Genomic DNA, 6,396 nt, shown 5'->3' with positions numbered 1-6,396 from the left:
AAAGTTTAAAAGATGCACGCTCAACTGTTTAACTGTCAGCTTATGTATAGTTCCTCATACAAAAGAGTTTTTGAGACTCTCCATGTTTGATTTTGTTTTTATATACACAATTATGCTGTCAAACTGTTGTATAAACGCAATATCACACTTGTAACAGTGTGATATGGCTGTATATCGGCACTGGTAGGGGTACTAAGGCACTCGGCCTGCAGCCTCGTGTCAACGCACGCCTCCCACCAGTGCCGATATAAAGAGCCATATCGCACTACTACTCGTGTGATATTGCTCATATTTATAATATTTCATCCACTTAAATAAATATTACATATTAAAGGGATAGTTCACCCAAAATGAAAATGTTTTCACTATTTATTCATCTGTTGTCTGTTGAACACAAGATATTTAGAAACCTGACATTGTTGGAAACCTGTAAGCACTGACTTCCACAGTAGGAAAAACAAATACTATGGAAACCAATGGTTACAGATTTGCAGCATTTTTCAAAATAAGCATCTTTCACTGTGTTCAACAGAAGAAAGAAACTTAAATAGGTCTGTGACAAGTGATTAGCCCCTTTCACACATACAGACCTTTCCGGAAAATTACCGGCAATTTTCCGGAAAGGTTGTATGTGTGAACAGGTCCTTTTTGAAAATACCGGTAAATTCGTTCTGGCTATTTTCCGGAAAGAGAAGTTGTAACATTACCGGCAATTTGCCGGAATGCTGCGCTGTGTGAACGCAGAAGGAATATTTCCGGAATAAGCGCGTGCACGTCTAGAACGTGCTGACGTAAGACTTCTGCTTTAGCCAATCACAACAGTCAGACGCATTTACGTCCGCGCGGTTTATGAGAATAAAAGCCTTTGAATATTTTTCCAGACGCATTTAGCTGCTAGAAGTTAGTCAGATAACGTTTATATGTTCTCCTTAATGCCAACTGTGCAAATAATCATCGATAAGATGCTTATGATAAGCCGTTGTTTGTTTACCTTCAAGCTTTGCCTGTGCCCATGAAACAGCCTGTGAGCGGCAGCACACGCACATATTATGAACATCTCGACATGCGAATATGATCCAGTGAAAGTTGTTCACAATATTGATCATCCACAGAGTTTGTAATTTAGTCAAATGTTTACCAATACAAGCGCAGCCGTTTAAAGCTCATTTGTGGTGAATGATGTCAGAATTTACCGGTATTTTGGAATGGATGTGTGAATGCTCTTTTCCGGAAAATTTCCGTAACGTCCTCGCCTGTGTGAACAGCGCTTTTTTGAACATACCGGTAAAGTCGTTCCGTAAATTTTCCGGATATTTTCCGGTATCACTGTGTGAAAGGGGCTAATGATTAAATGATGACATCATTTTTTAGTTTTGGGGTGAACTATCTCTTTAAGTACATGCATATTTAAACAACTGGAGAAAAAACATTCGTAGCGCCAGACGGAATCTGCAGACATTTTTTGCTATTTCTGCGCAGAATTGTGTTAAAGATCTGTGGATTTATGCGGAATGATTTTGGGAGTATCATAACTAAAACCTTAATATATGAAATAAAAAATACCTTTTTAACTAATAATTATTTTAACTAGTAATTTTATTTATTTATTGTTTACAATGCAAATCCAATTAGATCCACTTTATTTGGTAAACAAAGCAAGTCTCTCATAGAATATCTCTACTAAAAGACAGAAAATATTACTTTACAAACTTTATTGTAAATTAATCATGAATCTTTTCATATTAGTCAATAATATTACTGTAGTTAATTTTAAAACTGAATAATTATAAATTTACACACATTTACACAAGTAAATAAATAGACTCAATGATAGGCTAGAAATCTATTATTCTGCGTGCACATATTCTGTGTGGTTCTAGCCATCTATTACATATTTATTACGATTAAAAACAGGTCAACATACCTGTATTGACTAATAATACACAATTTTACATCAGTCTGTTGATTGATACTTGCATTTCCCCCCCTACTAGTTTACTAAAGCAAAATCAAAATTTTCCCCCTGGAACGCACATACATAAACTTTTAGCAGAGTCAGTGTGTAGGGCTGTGAGTGAAATACAGCCTTTAGGACATTCCTGCAAAGCAAACAGGTTTGATCATGGACAGGAGCATCCAGTTATCATGGCAGGGCAGAAGCTTCTCATCAGAACTCACACTGGGATTAGGAGAGCTCTCAGCACCGGACGCCTTATCAGCATCATCCAGTGAGCTGATTTTAGTGGACAACTGCTGCCTTCAGACCCTCAGAGCTGAGCTGTCTGCAGCAGGAGCTACTTAAACAACTCACACCAAAATATGAGGAAAACACTACTGTACACTTGCCCTTAATTTTTTAAAATATTTTGTAAAAAGTTTTTTTTTTTTATCACAGATCAGTTGCATTTTACATTTTATATACATTTTACAAAGTAATTTTCAGCAGACTAGTTCTGTCATGTACTCACATAGTAAAAAAATATCTGTTAATGATCAGTTTCTATATTGTGTGATTCACAAGTGTTTTCTGTTTATTTAACTTAATTCATGTTATTTCTATAGTGCTTTTACAATGTAGATTGTGTCAAATCCGCTTAACATATAAGTTCAACTAAGGTCCAGATTTCAGTTGGGCTCTGTTGGGCACGACCATTTTTCTTCTGGCCAAACTCTGAGTGGAGCTGCAGTCTAGGCGTCGGAGGCTGAAGAATGCTGGAGGTCCATCGTTTGAGTAGGTCACCAGCATGTGATCAGGCTGGCCCACAGGATCAGTGTGAAGACTCGCCTGTCCCTGTGGTCTTTCAGGAATCAGTCTCATGCTCTCCACTCCTCCATGAACACCACAGCATCAGCTCAGGACCCGGCCTGGTCCAGGTTTATGGATACCTTGGCATCATTTCTTCACAGGTCTTGGATCGCATCAAAGGGCTGCATAATCTCTAGGGGTCTAGGGATGAGTATCCCCAGGTGGAAATAGAGAATATAGAAAATAATTAGCTGCTGTTTATTGTGTATTTAAACGAGATGCCAAAACGGAGTGTTGTAAATTAAAATAGCAGTTATATAAACAAGCACAGAAACAACATATAAAGCATATGAGTGTTTCTAATAAAATGTCTGGTGCATTAAAACATGGTTGTCAAGCCCACTCATATTGTTGTGTGATGCATTGTGTGTATGCTTTACTAAAAAGATAGGTCTTTAATCTAGTTTTGAACTGAGAAAGTGTGTCTGAGCCTCGAACGATATCAGGAAGGCTTTTCCCGAGTTTAGGAGCCATTAATGAGAAAACTCAACCTCCTTTAGTAGACTTTGCTATTCTAGGTACTACCAGAAGCCCTGAGTTTTGAGATCTTAAGTAGCGGGTTGGATTGTAGCGAGACAGAAGGTTGTTTAGATAAACAGGATTAGATTAGATAGATTAGTTAGATTAGATTATTTAAAACTTTATATGTAAGAAGCAATATTGAATCATCAATACGGAACTTAACAGGCAGCCAGTGTAAGGAGGACAAAATTGGGGTAATATGATCATATTTTCTAGACCTGGTAAGAACTCTGGCAGCTGCATTTTGTACTAGCTAAAGTTATTTAACAGAGGATGCTGGGCAATCAGCGGACAGAGCATTACAGTTATCCAGCCTAGAAGTCATAAAAGCATGGACTAGCTTTTCTGCATCTGAGATGGATAGCATACTTCGTAATACTATTCTCACATGCGATATTTCTCAGATGAATGAAGGTGTTTTTTTTGACATGGGAGATATAATTTTTCAAAAGTTAAGTTGCTGTCTAATATAACACCCAGATCTTTTACAGTAGAGCTAATGCTAAATTTGTAACCCTTTAATTGCAGGTCGCGTTGTGAGATCTGCTGTGTACAGTATTTTGGTTGTGAATTGCATTATGGGACCCTCATCTCAGTTCTGATGACTTTTCATTCATTAATTTTCTTTTCGGCTTAGTCCTTTTATTAATCTGGGGTCGCCACAGCGGAATGACCCACCAACTTATCAAGCAAGTTTTTTTTCTATCCACTGGATGCCATTCCAGCCGCAACCCATCACTGGGAAACATTTATTCACACTCCTTCACACTCATACTCTACGGACAATTTAGCCTACCCAATTCACCTGTACCACATGTCTTTGGACTGTAGGGGAAACCGGTGAACCCAGAGGAAACCCACGCGAACGTGGGAGAACATGCAAACTCCACACAGAAATGCCAACTAACCCAGCCGAGGCTCTAACAAGCAACCTTCTTGCTGTGGTGCGACAGCACTACCTACTGCGCCACCGCGTCACCTCTGATGACTTGATGTTGAAAATTCAACTTAAACAAAGTGACTTTTGACATTTTAGTAGTTTCAAATAGAATATTTAAATAATATAATGTATAAGACATAATATATAGAGAAATAAGTTTGTAAAATAACAGATCATTTACTGGCAGTTTATTACAAGGTTTTTGTTCCGTAATAAACAACATCGACCCAAACAATATATCACTTTAAACTATAAAAGTTGTTAATAAATATCAATATTAATGTTTTTGGAAGAAAGATAAATGTCCTATAATGAAATTCAAAAGCATAAATAAATGTTGAAAACATAAAAAATATGAAAAATATGGAAAACCAGTAATATGGGCATTTTTTTTGTATAGTGCAGTCTTGGTTATTAAGTCATAATGTTTACATGCACACCAATAGTCTGATAGTTCACAAAAAAATGAGCTTATTGTAAAAAACATTATTTTTCCGGTTCACATGCATACCAATAACCTGGCATGCAAATAAACAGCATTTACAAAACTTTTTTAAATAAATAAGCTTATATCCTTGTTGTGATGTCAGTATGTAATAATGTATCTAAATTCAATATTTCATATATGTCATTTGTCATGTTAAATAATCAAAGGCTGAAGAAGAATTTTGCAGCATATCAGTGAGAAACCACAGCTCCTATTTTCCTCTCATGATGCAGCATTTCGACTTTAGCACCTCTACTTGTTGCATGAGATGAGAACAATTATTTTGATATTTTTTTGGGTCAAGACAGCATCATAGTTTTCTGTATATTTCTTCCTCCTTCACAGCAAAATTTGCTGTCTGGATGCACTTGAATATGCAGTAAGGAGTTTGGAGCTGTTGCATATTACACACAATCTCTACAGAGTTGTCATGATAGAAATATTTTTCTGCAAACTGCAACTTGAAAGTCTCCACAATAAATAATAAGTTCAAAAGAACAGCATTTCTTTGAAGTACATTTTGTAACACTATACATATCTTCATTTTAATCAATGTACTCCATCAAATAAGAAGATGCTAAATTTAAAGACTAAAGAAATATAATATAAAGAGGCCCTTTTTATTTTAAAACAAATAATTTAAAATGATTTAATTACATTTATCATGCTTTCTCTTGGAGTGATCAGGGTTTAAAACAGCATTTCTCAACATGCTCTTAGAGGACCACCAGCTCTGCACATTTTCCAGATCTCCTTAACCAAACACACCTGATTCAGATCACCAACTCATTAGCAGAGACTAAGAGAGCTGTAATGGGTGTGACAAAGAAGACATCCAAAACATGCAGTGTTGGTGGTCCTCCAGGAATGTGGTTGAGAAACACTTGCTTAAAAGACCTTACATATGGATTTTAAGCAAATATGAACCAATTTGAGACAAAAAAATTGTATACTGCATTAAAAAGCCATTTTTTTTAAACATTTATTTTTTTGAAAATTATGCTTTCTGTTTGCATCTTTATGGATTTGCATTTTTTACAAGCAAAATAATATATTTTAACTAAATATACAGCATTTTGTTTCTGAATTTAGCTCTTGTGACCTATACGATAAACCTATAGATAAAATACATCCAAGGATGAAAAATTTCCCTCTGCCGATTTTGTTGATTTGAAAAAACAAATTATATTGTTGCTGTTAATAAAAAATAAATAGTAATGATGACCTTGACGTCTAAGCTGCTCATCTGTGCAACCACCCACTAGATGGAGACACTACCTTTCACCCCTCAAAAGGGTAACAAAAGCAGGAATATTGATTATTGGTGTGTGTCTGTTGAATAATGAACAGTGATGACTTTCTGAGACCCTCACTACGTTAATCTTGGTCTTTATACAATAACATGCAGGTTTAATAGTGGCATGTATTCAAAATGACAACAATACAACAATACAAAACTAAAGCAGCTTCCCTTTAGATAATGTCATATGTGACGCGAAAATCCACGAGTTAACGTGGGAGTTCGGATGTTTGGTCATATTTTAAGAATGATAAAAACTATTTTGTAAAGCTCGAGGCTTGAGTGCTCTACACTGACTCCACGCCTTTCTACTGAAAAGTGAATCACGCGATTATTATCTC

The sequence above is a fragment of the Danio rerio genome, chromosome 1, assembly GCF_052040795.2.
Source record: "Danio rerio strain M-AB ecotype USA chromosome 1, GRCz13ab, whole genome shotgun sequence".
In the NCBI taxonomy this organism is placed as follows: Eukaryota; Metazoa; Chordata; class Actinopteri; order Cypriniformes; family Danionidae; genus Danio; species Danio rerio.
This window is presented reverse-complemented; position numbering follows the sequence as displayed.